The sequence below is a fragment of the Phyllobates terribilis genome, unplaced genomic scaffold (genome assembly GCF_046119375.1).
Source record: "Phyllobates terribilis strain yellow unplaced genomic scaffold, ASM4611937v1 Scaffold_94__1_contigs__length_6153435, whole genome shotgun sequence".
Classification (NCBI taxonomy): Eukaryota; Metazoa; Chordata; class Amphibia; order Anura; family Dendrobatidae; genus Phyllobates; species Phyllobates terribilis.
This window is the reverse complement of record NW_027362854.1, coordinates 3276235-3293585: the sequence shown is the minus strand read 5'-3', so window position 1 is coordinate 3293585 and position 17351 is coordinate 3276235. Positions and strand designations below refer to the sequence as shown.

The 17351-nt window shown below is 44.3% G+C and overlaps 8 non-coding genes and 1 pseudogene across 8 annotated transcripts; all 9 read right to left on the bottom strand.

The window, feature by feature from the left end:
• Window positions 1–1011: 1011 nt before the first annotated feature.
• LOC141197993 (U2 spliceosomal RNA) lies at window positions 1012–1182 on the bottom strand (annotated as a pseudogene).
• Window positions 1183–7357: 6175 nt separating this feature from the next.
• On the bottom strand, window positions 7358–7548 carry LOC141198323 (U2 spliceosomal RNA). Its single transcript, XR_012270275.1, has one exon. It is a non-coding gene; the product is annotated as a U2 spliceosomal RNA (small nuclear RNA).
• A 1115-nt stretch (window positions 7549–8663) lies between these two features.
• On the bottom strand, window positions 8664–8854 carry LOC141198322 (U2 spliceosomal RNA). The gene has a single exon (XR_012270274.1). It is a non-coding gene; the product is annotated as a U2 spliceosomal RNA (small nuclear RNA).
• A 1115-nt stretch (window positions 8855–9969) lies between these two features.
• LOC141198321 (U2 spliceosomal RNA) lies at window positions 9970–10160 on the bottom strand. The gene has a single exon (XR_012270273.1). It is a non-coding gene; the product is annotated as a U2 spliceosomal RNA (small nuclear RNA).
• A 1115-nt stretch (window positions 10161–11275) lies between these two features.
• LOC141198320 (U2 spliceosomal RNA) lies at window positions 11276–11466 on the bottom strand. Its single transcript, XR_012270272.1, has one exon. It is a non-coding gene; the product is annotated as a U2 spliceosomal RNA (small nuclear RNA).
• Window positions 11467–12581: 1115 nt separating this feature from the next.
• Window positions 12582–12772, bottom strand: LOC141198318 (U2 spliceosomal RNA). The gene has a single exon (XR_012270270.1). It is a non-coding gene; the product is annotated as a U2 spliceosomal RNA (small nuclear RNA).
• A 1115-nt stretch (window positions 12773–13887) lies between these two features.
• On the bottom strand, window positions 13888–14078 carry LOC141198317 (U2 spliceosomal RNA). The gene has a single exon (XR_012270269.1). It is a non-coding gene; the product is annotated as a U2 spliceosomal RNA (small nuclear RNA).
• A 1115-nt stretch (window positions 14079–15193) lies between these two features.
• On the bottom strand, window positions 15194–15384 carry LOC141198315 (U2 spliceosomal RNA). Its single transcript, XR_012270268.1, has one exon. It is a non-coding gene; the product is annotated as a U2 spliceosomal RNA (small nuclear RNA).
• Window positions 15385–16499: 1115 nt separating this feature from the next.
• LOC141198447 (U2 spliceosomal RNA) lies at window positions 16500–16690 on the bottom strand. The gene has a single exon (XR_012270397.1). It is a non-coding gene; the product is annotated as a U2 spliceosomal RNA (small nuclear RNA).
• Between the last annotated feature and the right edge of the window lie 661 nt (window positions 16691–17351).

The following is a 17351-nucleotide window of genomic DNA, read 5'->3' as shown; positions in this document are numbered from 1 at the left end:
TAGATCCCTTACATGCCTGCACTTTTCGGCTTGCTGCTGCTGCAATCCACGCGTTTTAGATCTGCATAACTCCACCTCTTTAAACACAGCACCTTCACCCCCTGCTGTTCCCACCCGCCTCAACACCGTTGGAAGGGAGGAGAACCAATTAAGGAGGGGGGTGGGGTGGAACGAGCAGCTGTCTACCCTTAGCAGGAGGGCTCCTGATTACATACCTCTCCTGCTGCTGCTGCTGCTGGCTGTCCAGCAGCAGACTGAAGGTGGCTGCTGCTGTGCACAGGTATATAAAGGCTCAGAGCCTATTATGACACGCGCAGCCAGCGTTCCATTGCCACATTCCATCTACTGCAGGCAGGATACCTGGCTGGCTGAATGTCGCTGAGATGCTCACAGAGACCGCCATAAGCAACAGTTTAACAGAATGCCACAGACTAATCAACCAAACTTTTTGGGTTGGGTTCTCTTTTATAGTCTGCAGGCATTAAATGAAAGAAGTCAGTGTTCCAGCAGAAGGAGACAACGTTTCAGAAAAGGCATTGTAGCAAACCAAAAAAGAAATTTTAAGCGCAGCAGAGTAACCAGCGCACATACCTGTTAGCTCAGGTGAGTTTAAAAGGCTGCTGTTGATAACAAGGGCATTTGCTAAATAGATGGTGTGTGTGCAACAATATACTGAAAGGTCAATTATATTGTGCAGCTTATCTCACCACCTGTAGTTATTTAGGTGAAAGCTCCAAAATGCTTGCCTAATATGTCTGTTTATCCAAAAGGAAGTAAAAAGGGAGAGCTAGAAAGATAGCATTGCATCACATTACATGGCAATGCAATGCACAGTTGCTGAAGTTGAACCAAAATGAGCTTGTAATCTGGCTTCTGCAACTTTGAACATGAAAAATCCAATGAGGAGAAGAAAAGCAAAGCCAAAGAGTCCATCCCAAAATCCGACAAACAAGCAAAATGAACAAAAAACATTGAATTCAATTCTTTCTGATTTTAGAAACTGCATTAAAGAAGGGGTGCACCGGTCCTGGAGATACTGCAATACCAGGTCAATGCGTGGAGTGGACAGAGCAAGCTCTTTTTCCATCTCCCTGTTCTAAAAATCCATTTAATATATGGTCCCCAGATAGGGGACGTATCAGATATTAAACTGATAAGAACAGATTTTTTTTTTTTTTTTTTTTTTTTTTTTTTTTTTTTTTTTTTTTTTTTTTTTTAAACCATTCAGTTTAGTTTTTTAGCAAACAGTATGAATTTCTCCAAAATTTGCTACTTAAAACTTCTCATCATCATGGTTCTATTTATTTAGCAGTAGTATAAGACGAAATATAATCACAAGGGAACATCCTTTACGTAACACAAATGCAGAAACTTCAAGGAATCACAAAGAAAAAAATCACTGGTATTTGATAAGGTAATGCCACTTTTTAAATTTCCAAATCCCTTCGGCATCTGTGCCACCACCGCCTCTGCTGTCCAACTTATATATCAGGTATAGTCTTGAAAGAATAAGTCTAACACATTCATTCACTGATAAAGATTTCCTTTTGAAAAGTCCAAGGTTCCTTGCATCCCACAAACTCTCCATCACACAAGCCATTATCAACCATAAAATTCTATCTTTAGACCGACTACACGCACCAATTCCAAACATCGCCACACGCCAATCCACAAAATTCACGCCTGCTAAACCCTTACACAATCCACCTACACACTTCCACACACTGTACGCGTACTCACAATCCCACATAACATGCCTGACAGTCTCACAACCACCACATCCCACTCTCGGACACACATCTGTTCTTATCAACTCTCTTTTCTTCTGCACTTCTCTCACAGGTAAAATATTATGTAAAGTCATCCACACCACATCCTTCTGTTTGTTTGACATCCCATACGTATCTAACTTCTTCCATGCATCTGAAACCTCATTCCCTCTCAGCCCAACAATATTACACTCTACCTCATTTGCACTCATTCTTTTCACCACATTCTTGGTCATTCTAAAATCATTCATTCCCACACTCAACAAATCATGCTTTCTCACAAATTTCTCAATCACCTCATACCAAACAGGACACTTAAAGGCCACAGGCACACTCGCATCTCTCTTCCTCCAGCATAACCCATACAACATCCATCCAGCAGAATAATTAGCCATAAAAGCACCTTTATTGCCTTTACCCAGCAAAATAACCACAGTCTTAATATAATTAAGACCTAAAAAAACTTCAATATTGGGAAAGGCCAGCCCACCATGCTGACAAGCCTTAAAAAGGCTCTCCCGCTTCAACTTCTCCATCTTACTACACCACAGGAATGTGAATACCAACTTCTCTATTCTCTTAATTTTCCTGTAAGGAGAAGGAAAAACAGTCGCCACATAAAGCAGGATAGGGAGAATCACTGCTTTGATAATTAATACCTTACCACGCAGAGTCAATTCTCTCATTCGCCAAAAATTCAATTTACGTTCAACCCGCATACCACACTCTTCCCAACTTTCATTCCCTTTTAAGTCATCATTAAATAATACGCCCAAAATCTTGATTGCACCCACTTCACACTTTACACCATCCATACGAATACTACTATCTCCAAAACATTTAAAACTACATTTATTCCAATTTACCCTAAAACCAGACGCACCAACAAAAAAATCCAAAAGCAATTTAATTCTACTCAAAGAAGCCATACTTTCACTCACAACCACAACATCATCCATATAACCTAACACTTTCACATGCTTACCACCACTACCAGGCACCAACAAACCTCTCATCATTTTATCCCGTCTAATCAAACATAACAATGGTTCTATTACACATACAAATAAGACGGGGGACATAGGACACCCCTGCCTTACTCCTGACCTAATCTTCACTTTGTCACACAGCCACCCATTAACCAAGAACTCACTTGACACACAATCATACAATGATTTTACACAATTCACAAATTCTCTAGGAAACCCCATTCTTTCCAGTACTTTAAACAAAAACACATGCGAAACCCTGTCAAACGCCTTCTCAAAATCAATAGCTAAAGTCATACATTTCTGCTTTCTATCCTTGCAATCCCCAATCATATCTCTCAACAATAACAAGTTATCACTCATACTTCTTCCAGGCACTGCACATACTTGGTCCTCCTCCACAACACTACCAATCACTTCACGCATACGATTTGCCAGTAACTTACTGTAGACCTTATAATCCGAATTCAGCAGTGTTATTGGTCTCCAGTTTTCCAAACGTTTCCTCTCACCCTTTTTATACACAAGCACAACCACTCCTTCTTTCATTGATTCACACAACCTACCATTCACCCACATATACTTACATACCTCAGTCAAATCTGTTCCCAAAACTTCCCATGCTTTCACATACAACTCTACAGGTATACCATCTTTCCCAGGAGTCTTACTCTTTTTAGCACTCCACACCACATTCTTCACTTCATCCAGAACTACATCCTCACACAATAGATCACGCTCCTCAGAATCAAGTTTTTTCTCCACACCATTCAGAACATATGACACAAGCCCAGAGTCAATCCATTTCTCATCATACAACTTGCTATAAAACCTATTCACTTCTTTCAGCACATCCTCACCCATACAGTTGGTTCCACTTTCATTCACAACTTCATTCATATCAGTCTTCCTACCATTCATTTTTTTAAAAAAGAACCTCGTACACTTCTCATTTTTCTCCAGGTGCTCAATTTTAGTACGATATATAATTTCCTTTCCTTTCTCATCCAACACACGCTTCAATTCATTCTTAGCCTCAGTAAGTTGATCAGACATCTCCAAACCACTTGCAACACACTTTCTCAACCAGTCAATCCGTCTATTAAGGTCATTAAACCTATTCCTATATCTGGCAGCTTTTCTATAGCCCCACTTTTTGAAGAAAGTTTTAAATTGCACTTTCACCCAGTCCCACCAGTCAAGAACACACACAAAATCCTTCTTACGCATTCTCCATCTTTCATACTTTACATTAAACTCATTCATCACCTCATCATCCTCTAACAGCCTTGCATTCAACTTCCATACCCCACCGCCATACACTTGGTCACCATTCGCACAAAACACGCCTCTCAAACATTCATGGTCCGAAAAAGGTACCTTTTGTTGAGAAAAATCCAAACATACCATATTTTTAGAAAATAACATTAAATCAATTCTGGAATGAATCTCACCACGGTCAGCATGGTATGTCGGCGGTGGTGGCATGCCAAGAACAACAACTGCTGCATCTAAAAAGGAAAAATCACAAATTAAATGGGACAATTTCTTTCCTGTTATGTCACACTTTCCTTCTGTGACACAATTAACGTCCCCAACAAAAATAGTGGGAGATTTCCCTGGAAGAAAAAAACTTAATTTTTCAAGAAGAGCAAGCCGCTCTTCCTTCCCTGTAGGGCAATATAAATTAATAATTCTGACCCGCCACCCTCTATAACTCAAAAATGCAATTAAACATCGGCCCACCTCCACCACAATATAACTATCAATAGAGATTTCTTTATTCCCAACTAATATCCCCACCCCATCATTTTTATTATGATTAGACCCTGACCAGATATGCTGTCCGTAAGGCCAGTCTTTGTCACAAGGAGCATCCTGAATCCCACACTCCTGAAGGCAAAAAACATCAGCACCTAAATGTTTCAGGTAGTCCAGAACAGTTGTTCTTCTGATTTTAGATCTGATCTGCCTTACATTTAGGGACACTACATCCCAACCAGATTGGCAAGACATTAATTAATGAAAAGAAATACATGACTCAATGTTGATCACACCATACTCATCCATTATCATCAGACTGGGAAAGCACCCCAAAGGTGTTGATGCTCTCAGGGATGCCAAGGTAAGGAGCATCAGGGGAGAAGACATCCTGCGGGTAAATGCGGTCACTTGCAGGACTGTCGCACCCTCCGCTGGCAGGTGAGTACTCTCGTCTGGGTTTTTTATTGGCCAGTTCAGGAGTATCATCATCATCAAAAGACCTCCCAGAAGTAAAGTCTCCTTGGCCACCATCCCTGGCCACCTCTTCGTCTGTAGCACCCCAGGACAATGCAGGGGTTCGAGCTAGAGACACATCCATGTCACCCTCACCACATATTTCGGACTGATGAGGGAGGTCCACATCCAACTCGGAGATCTCCATACCTGGCCCAGCAGGGGCCGGAGGGTCCAACAGGTTCTGGGCCTCACCCACCAGATCTTCAACCTCAGGGGGCTCCGTCTCAGCATTGATCTCTGCAGTAGTCACCTGTGGGGTAACAGCAGGGACAGTAGGCTTACCTTTGGTCACTTCGGAGAAGGACCTAGGCTTGACTTTAGCCTTACAATCCCGAATCACATGTCCTTCCTCCCCGCAGGCATCACATACCACCGGGTTGGAACAATCCTTCGCCAGATGACCGTACTTGTTGCACTTTCTACAGTTTGGCAATTGCTTGCAGAAATCCTGGATATGCCCGAACATGTTGCATCTCCTGCAGAACAATGGCGCCTCGGGAAAAAACAGATATCCAGAGTCTCTTCCAATTGTAAAGTTCAGGGGAGGATAGTGAATACCTCCAGGACCATGAGGGTCTATCCCAAACCTCACAAAGTATTTATACTTCCCAGTCCACAGCCCTTCTCCATTTAAGATTTTATGGGAGAATTGCACAAAAATGCAGTGTCTTCTCAGGAATGCAGTGATATCATCCCGGGAGATAAAGGGGTTGTGCATGAATATTACCACCGGGATATCCCCCTTAGAGTAGAGTACAGTGAAGATAAGTCCATCCAGCTGAGGGTGCTCTGAAAGGACTTGAAGAGTTTTGAAAAGGTTTTGGCAAGCCGCCATAGAAGAAAGCACCAAGACGTACCTATGCTCCCTTCTGAACTCCTGCAAACAGATGATCTCCGACTTCTGGATCTTCAGGATTTCATAGAAAATGGCGTTGACCAGGTATGACAACGAGAAATGGTCCTTCTTCTCCTCAGAGACGTCGATACGGAAAGCATTCTTGACCCGGGGATCCCCGGTCCCAGCAAAACGAAGCTTGACACCCATGGTCGCTTCAGGAATCGCCTTCTCGTTTCCTCCTCACTCTCCCCCTATAGCAGCATCCAGCTTAAGCCACCGAAGTGGCGATGCTGGAAGGCCGAGGGCTAGTACACAAGGAACCTCTTGTCCAAACACTAGGTCTGAGCCAAAAGGCCGAGAAGCGATAACCAGAATTGGTTTCAAACTACGGAGCCACCCAAGGATCCTGAAAAGTCCATTTGTGGAGATGAGCTCCTGGACTCCCGTTAAGAAGACATGTTGTCAACCTCTAGATCCCTTACATGCCTGCACTTTTCGGCTTGCTGCTGCTGCAATCCACGCGTTTTAGATCTGCATAACTCCACCTCTTTAAACACAGCACCTTCACCCCCTGCTGTTCCCACCCGCCTCAACACCGTTGGAAGGGAGGAGAACCAATTAAGGCGGGGGGTGGGGTGGAACGAGCAGCTGTCTACCCTTAGCAGGAGGGCTCCTGATTACATACCTCTCCTGCTGCTGCTGCTGCTGGCTGTCCAGCAGCAGACTGAAGGTGGCTGCTGCTGTGCACAGGTATATAAAGGCTCAGAGCCTATTATGACACGCGCAGCCAGCGTTCCATTGCCACATTCCATCTACTGCAGGCAGGATACCTGGCTGGCTGAATGTCGCTGAGAAGCTCACAGAGACCGCCATAAGCAACAGTTTAACAGAATGCCACAGACTAATCAACCAAACTTTTTGGGTTGGGTTCTCTTTTATAGTCTGCAGGCATTAAATGAAAGAAGTCAGTGTTCCAGCAGAAGGAGACAACGTTTCAGAAAAGGCATTGTAGCAAACCAAAAAAGAAATTTTAAGCGCAGCAGAGTAACCAGCGCACATACCTGTTAGCTCAGGTGAGTTTAAAAGGCTGCTGTTGATAACAAGGGCATTTGCTAAATAGATGGTGTGTGTGCAACAATATACTGAAAGGTCAATTATATTGGGCAGCTTATCTCACCACCTGTAGTTATTTAGGTGAAAGCTCCAAAATGCTTGCCTAATATGTCTGTTTATCCAAAAGGAAGTAAAAAGGGAGAGCTAGAAAGATAGCATTGCATCACATTACATGGCAATGCAATGCACAGTTGCTGAAGTTGAACCAAAATGAGCTTGTAATCTGGCTTCTGCAACTTTGAACATGAAAAATCCAATGAGGAGAAGAAAAGCAAAGCCAAAGAGTCCATCCCAAAATCCGACAAACAAGCAAAATGAACAAAAAACATTGAATTCAATTCTTTCTGATTTTAGAAACTGCATTAAAGAAGGGGTGCACCGGTCCTGGAGATACTGCAATACCAGGTCAATGCGTGGAGTGGACAGAGCAAGCTCTTTTTCCATCTCCCTGTTCTAAAAATCCATTTAATATATGGTCCCCAGATAGGGGACGTATCAGATATTAAACTGATAAGAACAGATACTACACTTGATCTTAGCCAAAAGGCCGAGAAGCGATAACCAGAATTGGTTTCAAACTACGGAGCCACCCAAGGATCCTGAAAAGTCCATTTGTGGAGATGAGCTCCTGGACTCCCGTTAAGAAGACATGTTGTCAACCTCTAGATCCCTTACATGCCTGCACTTTTCGGCTTGCTGCTGCTGCAATCCACGCGTTTTAGATCTGCATAACTCCACCTCTTTAAACACAGCACCTTCACCCCCTGCTGTTCCCACCCGCCTCAACACCGTTGGAAGGGAGGAGAACCAATTAAGGCGGGGGGTGGGGTGGAACGAGCAGCTGTCTACCCTTAGCAGGAGGGCTCCTGATTACATACCTCTCCTGCTGCTGCTGCTGCTGGCTGTCCAGCAGCAGACTGAAGGTGGCTGCTGCTGTGCACAGGTATATAAAGGCTCAGAGCCTATTATGACACGCGCAGCCAGCGTTCCATTGCCACATTCCATCTACTGCAGGCAGGATACCTGGCTGGCTGAATGTCGCTGAGAAGCTCACAGAGACCGCCATAAGCAACAGTTTAACAGAATGCCACAGACTAATCAACCAAACTTTTTGGGTTGGGTTCTCTTTTATAGTCTGCAGGCATTAAATGAAAGTAGTCAGTGTTCCAGCAGAAGGAGACAACGTTTCAGAAAAGGCATTGTAGCAAACCAAAAAAGAAATTTTAAGCGCAGCAGAGTAACCAGCGCACATACCTGTTAGCTCAGGTGAGTTTAAAAGGCTGCTGTTGATAACAAGGGCATTTGCTAAATAGATGGTGTGTGTGCAACAATATACTGAAAGGTCAATTATATTGTGCAGCTTATCTCACCACCTGTAGTTATTTAGGTGAAAGCTCCAAAATGCTTGCCTAATATGTCTGTTTATCCAAAAGGAAGTAAAAAGGGAGAGCTAGAAAGATAGCATTGCATCACATTACATGGCAATGCAATGCACAGTTGCTGAAGTTGAACCAAAATGAGCTTGTAATCTGGCTTCTGCAACTTTGAACATGAAAAATCCAATGAGGAGAAGAAAAGCAAAGCCAAAGAGTCCATCCCAAAATCCGACAAACAAGCAAAATGAACAAAAAACATTGAATTCAATTCTTTCTGATTTTAGAAACTGCATTAAAGAAGGGGTGCACCGGTCCTGGAGATACTGCAATACCAGGTCAATGCGTGGAGTGGACAGAGCAAGCTCTTTTTCCATCTCCCTGTTCTAAAAATCCATTTAATATATGGTCCCCAGATAGGGGACGTATCAGATATTAAACTGATAAGAACAGATACTACACTTGATCTTAGCCAAAAGGCCGAGAAGCGATAACCAGAATTGGTTTCAAACTACGGAGCCACCCAAGGATCCTGAAAAGTCCATTTGTGGAGATGAGCTCCTGGACTCCCGTTAAGAAGACATGTTGTCAACCTTTAGATCCCTTACATGCCTGCACTTTTCGGCTTGCTGCTGCTGCAATCCACGCGTTTTAGATCTGCATAACTCCACCTCTTTAAACACAGCACCTTCACCCCCTGCTGTTCCCACCCGCCTCAACACCGTTGGAAGGGAGGAGAACCAATTAAGGCGGGGGGTGGGGTGGAACGAGCAGCTGTCTACCCTTAGCAGGAGGGCTCCTGATTACATACCTCTCCTGCTGCTGCTGCTGCTGGCTGTCCAGCAGCAGACTGAAGGTGGCTGCTGCTGTGCACAGGTATATAAAGGCTCAGAGCCTATTATGACACGCGCAGCCAGCGTTCCATTGCCACATTCCATCTACTGCAGGCAGGATACCTGGCTGGCTGAATGTCGCTGAGAAGCTCACAGAGACCGCCATAAGCAACAGTTTAACAGAATGCCACAGACTAATCAACCAAACTTTTTGGGTTGGGTTCTCTTTTATAGTCTGCAGGCATTAAATGAAAGAAGTCAGTGTTCCAGCAGAAGGAGACAACGTTTCAGAAAAGGCATTGTAGCAAACCAAAAAAGAAATTTTAAGCGCAGCAGAGTAACCAGCGCACATACCTGTTAGCTCAGGTGAGTTTAAAAGGCTGCTGTTGATAACAAGGGCATTTGCTAAATAGATGGTGTGTGTGCAACAATATACTGAAAGGTCAATTATATTGGGCAGCTTATCTCACCACCTGTAGTTATTTAGGTGAAAGCTCCAAAATGCTTGCCTAATATGTCTGTTTATCCAAAAGGAAGTAAAAAGGGAGAGCTAGAAAGATAGCATTGCATCACATTACATGGCAATGCAATGCACAGTTGCTGAAGTTGAACCAAAATGAGCTTGTAATCTGGCTTCTGCAACTTTGAACATGAAAAATCCAATGAGGAGAAGAAAAGCAAAGCCAAAGAGTCCATCCCAAAATCCGACAAACAAGCAAAATGAACAAAAAACATTGAATTCAATTCTTTCTGATTTTAGAAACTGCATTAAAGAAGGGGTGCACCGGTCCTGGAGATACTGCAATACCAGGTCAATGCGTGGAGTGGACAGAGCAAGCTCTTTTTCCATCTCCCTGTTCTAAAAATCCATTTAATATATGGTCCCCAGATAGGGGACGTATCAGATATTAAACTGATAAGAACAGATACTACACTTGATCTTAGCCAAAAGGCCGAGAAGCGATAACCAGAATTGGTTTCAAACTACGGAGCCACCCAAGGATCCTGAAAAGTCCATTTGTGGAGATGAGCTCCTGGACTCCCGTTAAGAAGACATGTTGTCAACCTCTAGATCCCTTACATGCCTGCACTTTTCGGCTTGCTGCTGCTGCAATCCACGCGTTTTAGATCTGCATAACTCCACCTCTTTAAACACAGCACCTTCACCCCCTGCTGTTCCCACCCGCCTCAACACCGTTGGAAGGGAGGAGAACCAATTAAGGCGGGGGGTGGGGTGGAACGAGCAGCTGTCTACCCTTAGCAGGAGGGCTCCTGATTACATACCTCTCCTGCTGCTGCTGCTGCTGGCTGTCCAGCAGCAGACTGAAGGTGGCTGCTGCTGTGCACAGGTATATAAAGGCTCAGAGCCTATTATGACACGCGCAGCCAGCGTTCCATTGCCACATTCCATCTACTGCAGGCAGGATACCTGGCTGGCTGAATGTCGCTGAGAAGCTCACAGAGACCGCCATAAGCAACAGTTTAACAGAATGCCACAGACTAATCAACCAAACTTTTTGGGTTGGGTTCTCTTTTATAGTCTGCAGGCATTAAATGAAAGAAGTCAGTGTTCCAGCAGAAGGAGACAACGTTTCAGAAAAGGCATTGTAGCAAACCAAAAAAGAAATTTTAAGCGCAGCAGAGTAACCAGCGCACATACCTGTTAGCTCAGGTGAGTTTAAAAGGCTGCTGTTGATAACAAGGGCATTTGCTAAATAGATGGTGTGTGTGCAACAATATACTGAAAGGTCAATTATATTGTGCAGCTTATCTCACCACCTGTAGTTATTTAGGTGAAAGCTCCAAAATGCTTGCCTAATATGTCTGTTTATCCAAAAGGAAGTAAAAAGGGAGAGCTAGAAAGATAGCATTGCATCACATTACATGGCAATGCAATGCACAGTTGCTGAAGTTGAACCAAAATGAGCTTGTAATCTGGCTTCTGCAACTTTGAACATGAAAAATCCAATGAGGAGAAGAAAAGCAAAGCCAAAGAGTCCATCCCAAAATCCGACAAACAAGCAAAATGAACAAAAAACATTGAATTCAATTCTTTCTGATTTTAGAAACTGCATTAAAGAAGGGGTGCACCGGTCCTGGAGATACTGCAATACCAGGTCAATGCGTGGAGTGGACAGAGCAAGCTCTTTTTCCATCTCCCTGTTCTAAAAATCCATTTAATATATGGTCCCCAGATAGGGGACGTATCAGATATTAAACTGATAAGAACAGATACTACACTTGATCTTAGCCAAAAGGCCGAGAAGCGATAACCAGAATTGGTTTCAAACTACGGAGCCACCCAAGGATCCTGAAAAGTCCATTTGTGGAGATGAGCTCCTGGACTCCCGTTAAGAAGACATGTTGTCAACCTTTAGATCCCTTACATGCCTGCACTTTTCGGCTTGCTGCTGCTGCAATCCACGCGTTTTAGATCTGCATAACTCCACCTCTTTAAACACAGCACCTTCACCCCCTGCTGTTCCCACCCGCCTCAACACCGTTGGAAGGGAGGAGAACCAATTAAGGCGGGGGGTGGGGTGGAACGAGCAGCTGTCTACCCTTAGCAGGAGGGCTCCTGATTACATACCTCTCCTGCTGCTGCTGCTGCTGGCTGTCCAGCAGCAGACTGAAGGTGGCTGCTGCTGTGCACAGGTATATAAAGGCTCAGAGCCTATTATGACACGCGCAGCCAGCGTTCCATTGCCACATTCCATCTACTGCAGGCAGGATACCTGGCTGGCTGAATGTCGCTGAGAAGCTCACAGAGACCGCCATAAGCAACAGTTTAACAGAATGCCACAGACTAATCAACCAAACTTTTTGGGTTGGGTTCTCTTTTATAGTCTGCAGGCATTAAATGAAAGAAGTCAGTGTTCCAGCAGAAGGAGACAACGTTTCAGAAAAGGCATTGTAGCAAACCAAAAAAGAAATTTTAAGCGCAGCAGAGTAACCAGCGCACATACCTGTTAGCTCAGGTGAGTTTAAAAGGCTGCTGTTGATAACAAGGGCATTTGCTAAATAGATGGTGTGTGTGCAACAATATACTGAAAGGTCAATTATATTGGGCAGCTTATCTCACCACCTGTAGTTATTTAGGTGAAAGCTCCAAAATGCTTGCCTAATATGTCTGTTTATCCAAAAGGAAGTAAAAAGGGAGAGCTAGAAAGATAGCATTGCATCACATTACATGGCAATGCAATGCACAGTTGCTGAAGTTGAACCAAAATGAGCTTGTAATCTGGCTTCTGCAACTTTGAACATGAAAAATCCAATGAGGAGAAGAAAAGCAAAGCCAAAGAGTCCATCCCAAAATCCGACAAACAAGCAAAATGAACAAAAAACATTGAATTCAATTCTTTCTGATTTTAGAAACTGCATTAAAGAAGGGGTGCACCGGTCCTGGAGATACTGCAATACCAGGTCAATGCGTGGAGTGGACAGAGCAAGCTCTTTTTCCATCTCCCTGTTCTAAAAATCCATTTAATATATGGTCCCCAGATAGGGGACGTATCAGATATTAAACTGATAAGAACAGATACTACACTTGATCTTAGCCAAAAGGCCGAGAAGCGATAACCAGAATTGGTTTCAAACTACGGAGCCACCCAAGGATCCTGAAAAGTCCATTTGTGGAGATGAGCTCCTGGACTCCCGTTAAGAAGACATGTTGTCAACCTCTAGATCCCTTACATGCCTGCACTTTTCGGCTTGCTGCTGCTGCAATCCACGCGTTTTAGATCTGCATAACTCCACCTCTTTAAACACAGCACCTTCACCCCCTGCTGTTCCCACCCGCCTCAACACCGTTGGAAGGGAGGAGAACCAATTAAGGCGGGGGGTGGGGTGGAACGAGCAGCTGTCTACCCTTAGCAGGAGGGCTCCTGATTACATACCTCTCCTGCTGCTGCTGCTGCTGGCTGTCCAGCAGCAGACTGAAGGTGGCTGCTGCTGTGCACAGGTATATAAAGGCTCAGAGCCTATTATGACACGCGCAGCCAGCGTTCCATTGCCACATTCCATCTACTGCAGGCAGGATACCTGGCTGGCTGAATGTCGCTGAGAAGCTCACAGAGACCGCCATAAGCAACAGTTTAACAGAATGCCACAGACTAATCAACCAAACTTTTTGGGTTGGGTTCTCTTTTATAGTCTGCAGGCATTAAATGAAAGAAGTCAGTGTTCCAGCAGAAGGAGACAACGTTTCAGAAAAGGCATTGTAGCAAACCAAAAAAGAAATTTTAAGCGCAGCAGAGTAACCAGCGCACATACCTGTTAGCTCAGGTGAGTTTAAAAGGCTGCTGTTGATAACAAGGGCATTTGCTAAATAGATGGTGTGTGTGCAACAATATACTGAAAGGTCAATTATATTGTGCAGCTTATCTCACCACCTGTAGTTATTTAGGTGAAAGCTCCAAAATGCTTGCCTAATATGTCTGTTTATCCAAAAGGAAGTAAAAAGGGAGAGCTAGAAAGATAGCATTGCATCACATTACATGGCAATGCAATGCACAGTTGCTGAAGTTGAACCAAAATGAGCTTGTAATCTGGCTTCTGCAACTTTGAACATGAAAAATCCAATGAGGAGAAGAAAAGCAAAGCCAAAGAGTCCATCCCAAAATCCGACAAACAAGCAAAATGAACAAAAAACATTGAATTCAATTCTTTCTGATTTTAGAAACTGCATTAAAGAAGGGGTGCACCGGTCCTGGAGATACTGCAATACCAGGTCAATGCGTGGAGTGGACAGAGCAAGCTCTTTTTCCATCTCCCTGTTCTAAAAATCCATTTAATATATGGTCCCCAGATAGGGGACGTATCAGATATTAAACTGATAAGAACAGATACTACACTTGATCTTAGCCAAAAGGCCGAGAAGCGATAACCAGAATTGGTTTCAAACTACGGAGCCACCCAAGGATCCTGAAAAGTCCATTTGTGGAGATGAGCTCCTGGACTCCCGTTAAGAAGACATGTTGTCAACCTCTAGATCCCTTACATGCCTGCACTTTTCGGCTTGCTGCTGCTGCAATCCACGCGTTTTAGATCTGCATAACTCCACCTCTTTAAACACAGCACCTTCACCCCCTGCTGTTCCCACCCGCCTCAACACCGTTGGAAGGGAGGAGAACCAATTAAGGCGGGGGGTGGGGTGGAACGAGCAGCTGTCTACCCTTAGCAGGAGGGCTCCTGATTACATACCTCTCCTGCTGCTGCTGCTGCTGGCTGTCCAGCAGCAGACTGAAGGTGGCTGCTGCTGTGCACAGGTATATAAAGGCTCAGAGCCTATTATGACACGCGCAGCCAGCGTTCCATTGCCACATTCCATCTACTGCAGGCAGGATACCTGGCTGGCTGAATGTCGCTGAGAAGCTCACAGAGACCGCCATAAGCAACAGTTTAACAGAATGCCACAGACTAATCAACCAAACTTTTTGGGTTGGGTTCTCTTTTATAGTCTGCAGGCATTAAATGAAAGAAGTCAGTGTTCCAGCAGAAGGAGACAACGTTTCAGAAAAGGCATTGTAGCAAACCAAAAAAGAAATTTTAAGCGCAGCAGAGTAACCAGCGCACATACCTGTTAGCTCAGGTGAGTTTAAAAGGCTGCTGTTGATAACAAGGGCATTTGCTAAATAGATGGTGTGTGTGCAACAATATACTGAAAGGTCAATTATATTGTGCAGCTTATCTCACCACCTGTAGTTATTTAGGTGAAAGCTCCAAAATGCTTGCCTAATATGTCTGTTTATCCAAAAGGAAGTAAAAAGGGAGAGCTAGAAAGATAGCATTGCATCACATTACATGGCAATGCAATGCACAGTTGCTGAAGTTGAACCAAAATGAGCTTGTAATCTGGCTTCTGCAACTTTGAACATGAAAAATCCAATGAGGAGAAGAAAAGCAAAGCCAAAGAGTCCATCCCAAAATCCGACAAACAAGCAAAATGAACAAAAAACATTGAATTCAATTCTTTCTGATTTTAGAAACTGCATTAAAGAAGGGGTGCACCGGTCCTGGAGATACTGCAATACCAGGTCAATGCGTGGAGTGGACAGAGCAAGCTCTTTTTCCATCTCCCTGTTCTAAAAATCCATTTAATATATGGTCCCCAGATAGGGGACGTATCAGATATTAAACTGATAAGAACAGATACTACACTTGATCTTAGCCAAAAGGCCGAGAAGCGATAACCAGAATTGGTTTCAAACTACGGAGCCACCCAAGGATCCTGAAAAGTCCATTTGTGGAGATGAGCTCCTGGACTCCCGTTAAGAAGACATGTTGTCAACCTCTAGATCCCTTACATGCCTGCACTTTTCGGCTTGCTGCTGCTGCAATCCACGCGTTTTAGATCTGCATAACTCCACCTCTTTAAACACAGCACCTTCACCCCCTGCTGTTCCCACCCGCCTCAACACCGTTGGAAGGGAGGAGAACCAATTAAGGCGGGGGGTGGGGTGGAACGAGCAGCTGTCTACCCTTAGCAGGAGGGCTCCTGATTACATACCTCTCCTGCTGCTGCTGCTGCTGGCTGTCCAGCAGCAGACTGAAGGTGGCTGCTGCTGTGCACAGGTATATAAAGGCTCAGAGCCTATTATGACACGCGCAGCCAGCGTTCCATTGCCACATTCCATCTACTGCAGGCAGGATACCTGGCTGGCTGAATGTCGCTGAGAAGCTCACAGAGACCGCCATAAGCAACAGTTTAACAGAATGCCACAGACTAATCAACCAAACTTTTTGGGTTGGGTTCTCTTTTATAGTCTGCAGGCATTAAATGAAAGAAGTCAGTGTTCCAGCAGAAGGAGACAACGTTTCAGAAAAGGCATTGTAGCAAACCAAAAAAGAAATTTTAAGCGCAGCAGAGTAACCAGCGCACATACCTGTTAGCTCAGGTGAGTTTAAAAGGCTGCTGTTGATAACAAGGGCATTTGCTAAATAGATGGTGTGTGTGCAACAATATACTGAAAGGTCAATTATATTGTGCAGCTTATCTCACCACCTGTAGTTATTTAGGTGAAAGCTCCAAAATGCTTGCCTAATATGTCTGTTTATCCAAAAGGAAGTAAAAAGGGAGAGCTAGAAAGATAGCATTGCATCACATTACATGGCAATGCAATGCACAGTTGCTGAAGTTGAACCAAAATGAGCTTGTAATCTGGCTTCTGCAACTTTGAACATGAAAAATCCAATGAGGAGAAGAAAAGCAAAGCCAAAGAGTCCATCCCAAAATCCGACAAACAAGCAAAATGAACAAAAAACATTGAATTCAATTCTTTCTGATTTTAGAAACTGCATTAAAGAAGGGGTGCACCGGTCCTGGAGATACTGCAATACCAGGTCAATGCGTGGAGTGGACAGAGCAAGCTCTTTTTCCATCTCCCTGTTCTAAAAATCCATTTAATATATGGTCCCCAGATAGGGGACGTATCAGATATTAAACTGATAAGAACAGATACTACACTTGATCTTAGCCAAAAGGCAGAGAAGCGATAACCAGAATTGGTTTCAAACTACGGAGCCACCCAAGGATCCTGAAAAGTCCATTTGTGGAGATGAGCTCCTGGACTCCCGTTAAGAAGACATGTTGTCAACCTCTAGATCCCTTACATGCCTGCACTTTTCGGCTTGCTGCTGCTGCAATCCACGCGTTTTAGATCTGCATAACTCCACCTCTTTAAACACAGCACCTTCACCCCCTGCTGTTCCCACCCGCCTCAACACCGTTGGAAGGGAGGAGAACCAATTAAGGCGGGGGGTGGGGTGGAACGAGCAGCTGTCTACCCTTAGCAGGAGGGCTCCTGATTACATACCTCTCCTGCTGCTGCTGCTGCTGGCTGTTCAGCAGCAGACTGAAGGTGGCTGCTGCTGTGCACAGGTATATAAAGGCTCAGAGCCTATTATGACACGCGCAGCCAGCGTTCCATTGCCACATTCCATCTACTGCAGGCAGGATACCTGGCTGGCTGAATGTCGCTGAGAAGCTCACAGAGACCGCCATAAGCAACAGTTTAACAGAATGCCACAGACTAATCAACCAAACTTTTTGGGTTGGGTTCTCTTTTATAGTCTGCAGGCATTAAATGAAAGAAGTCAGTGTTCCAGCAGAAGGAGACAACGTTTCAGAAAAGGCATTGTAGCAAACCAAAAAAGAA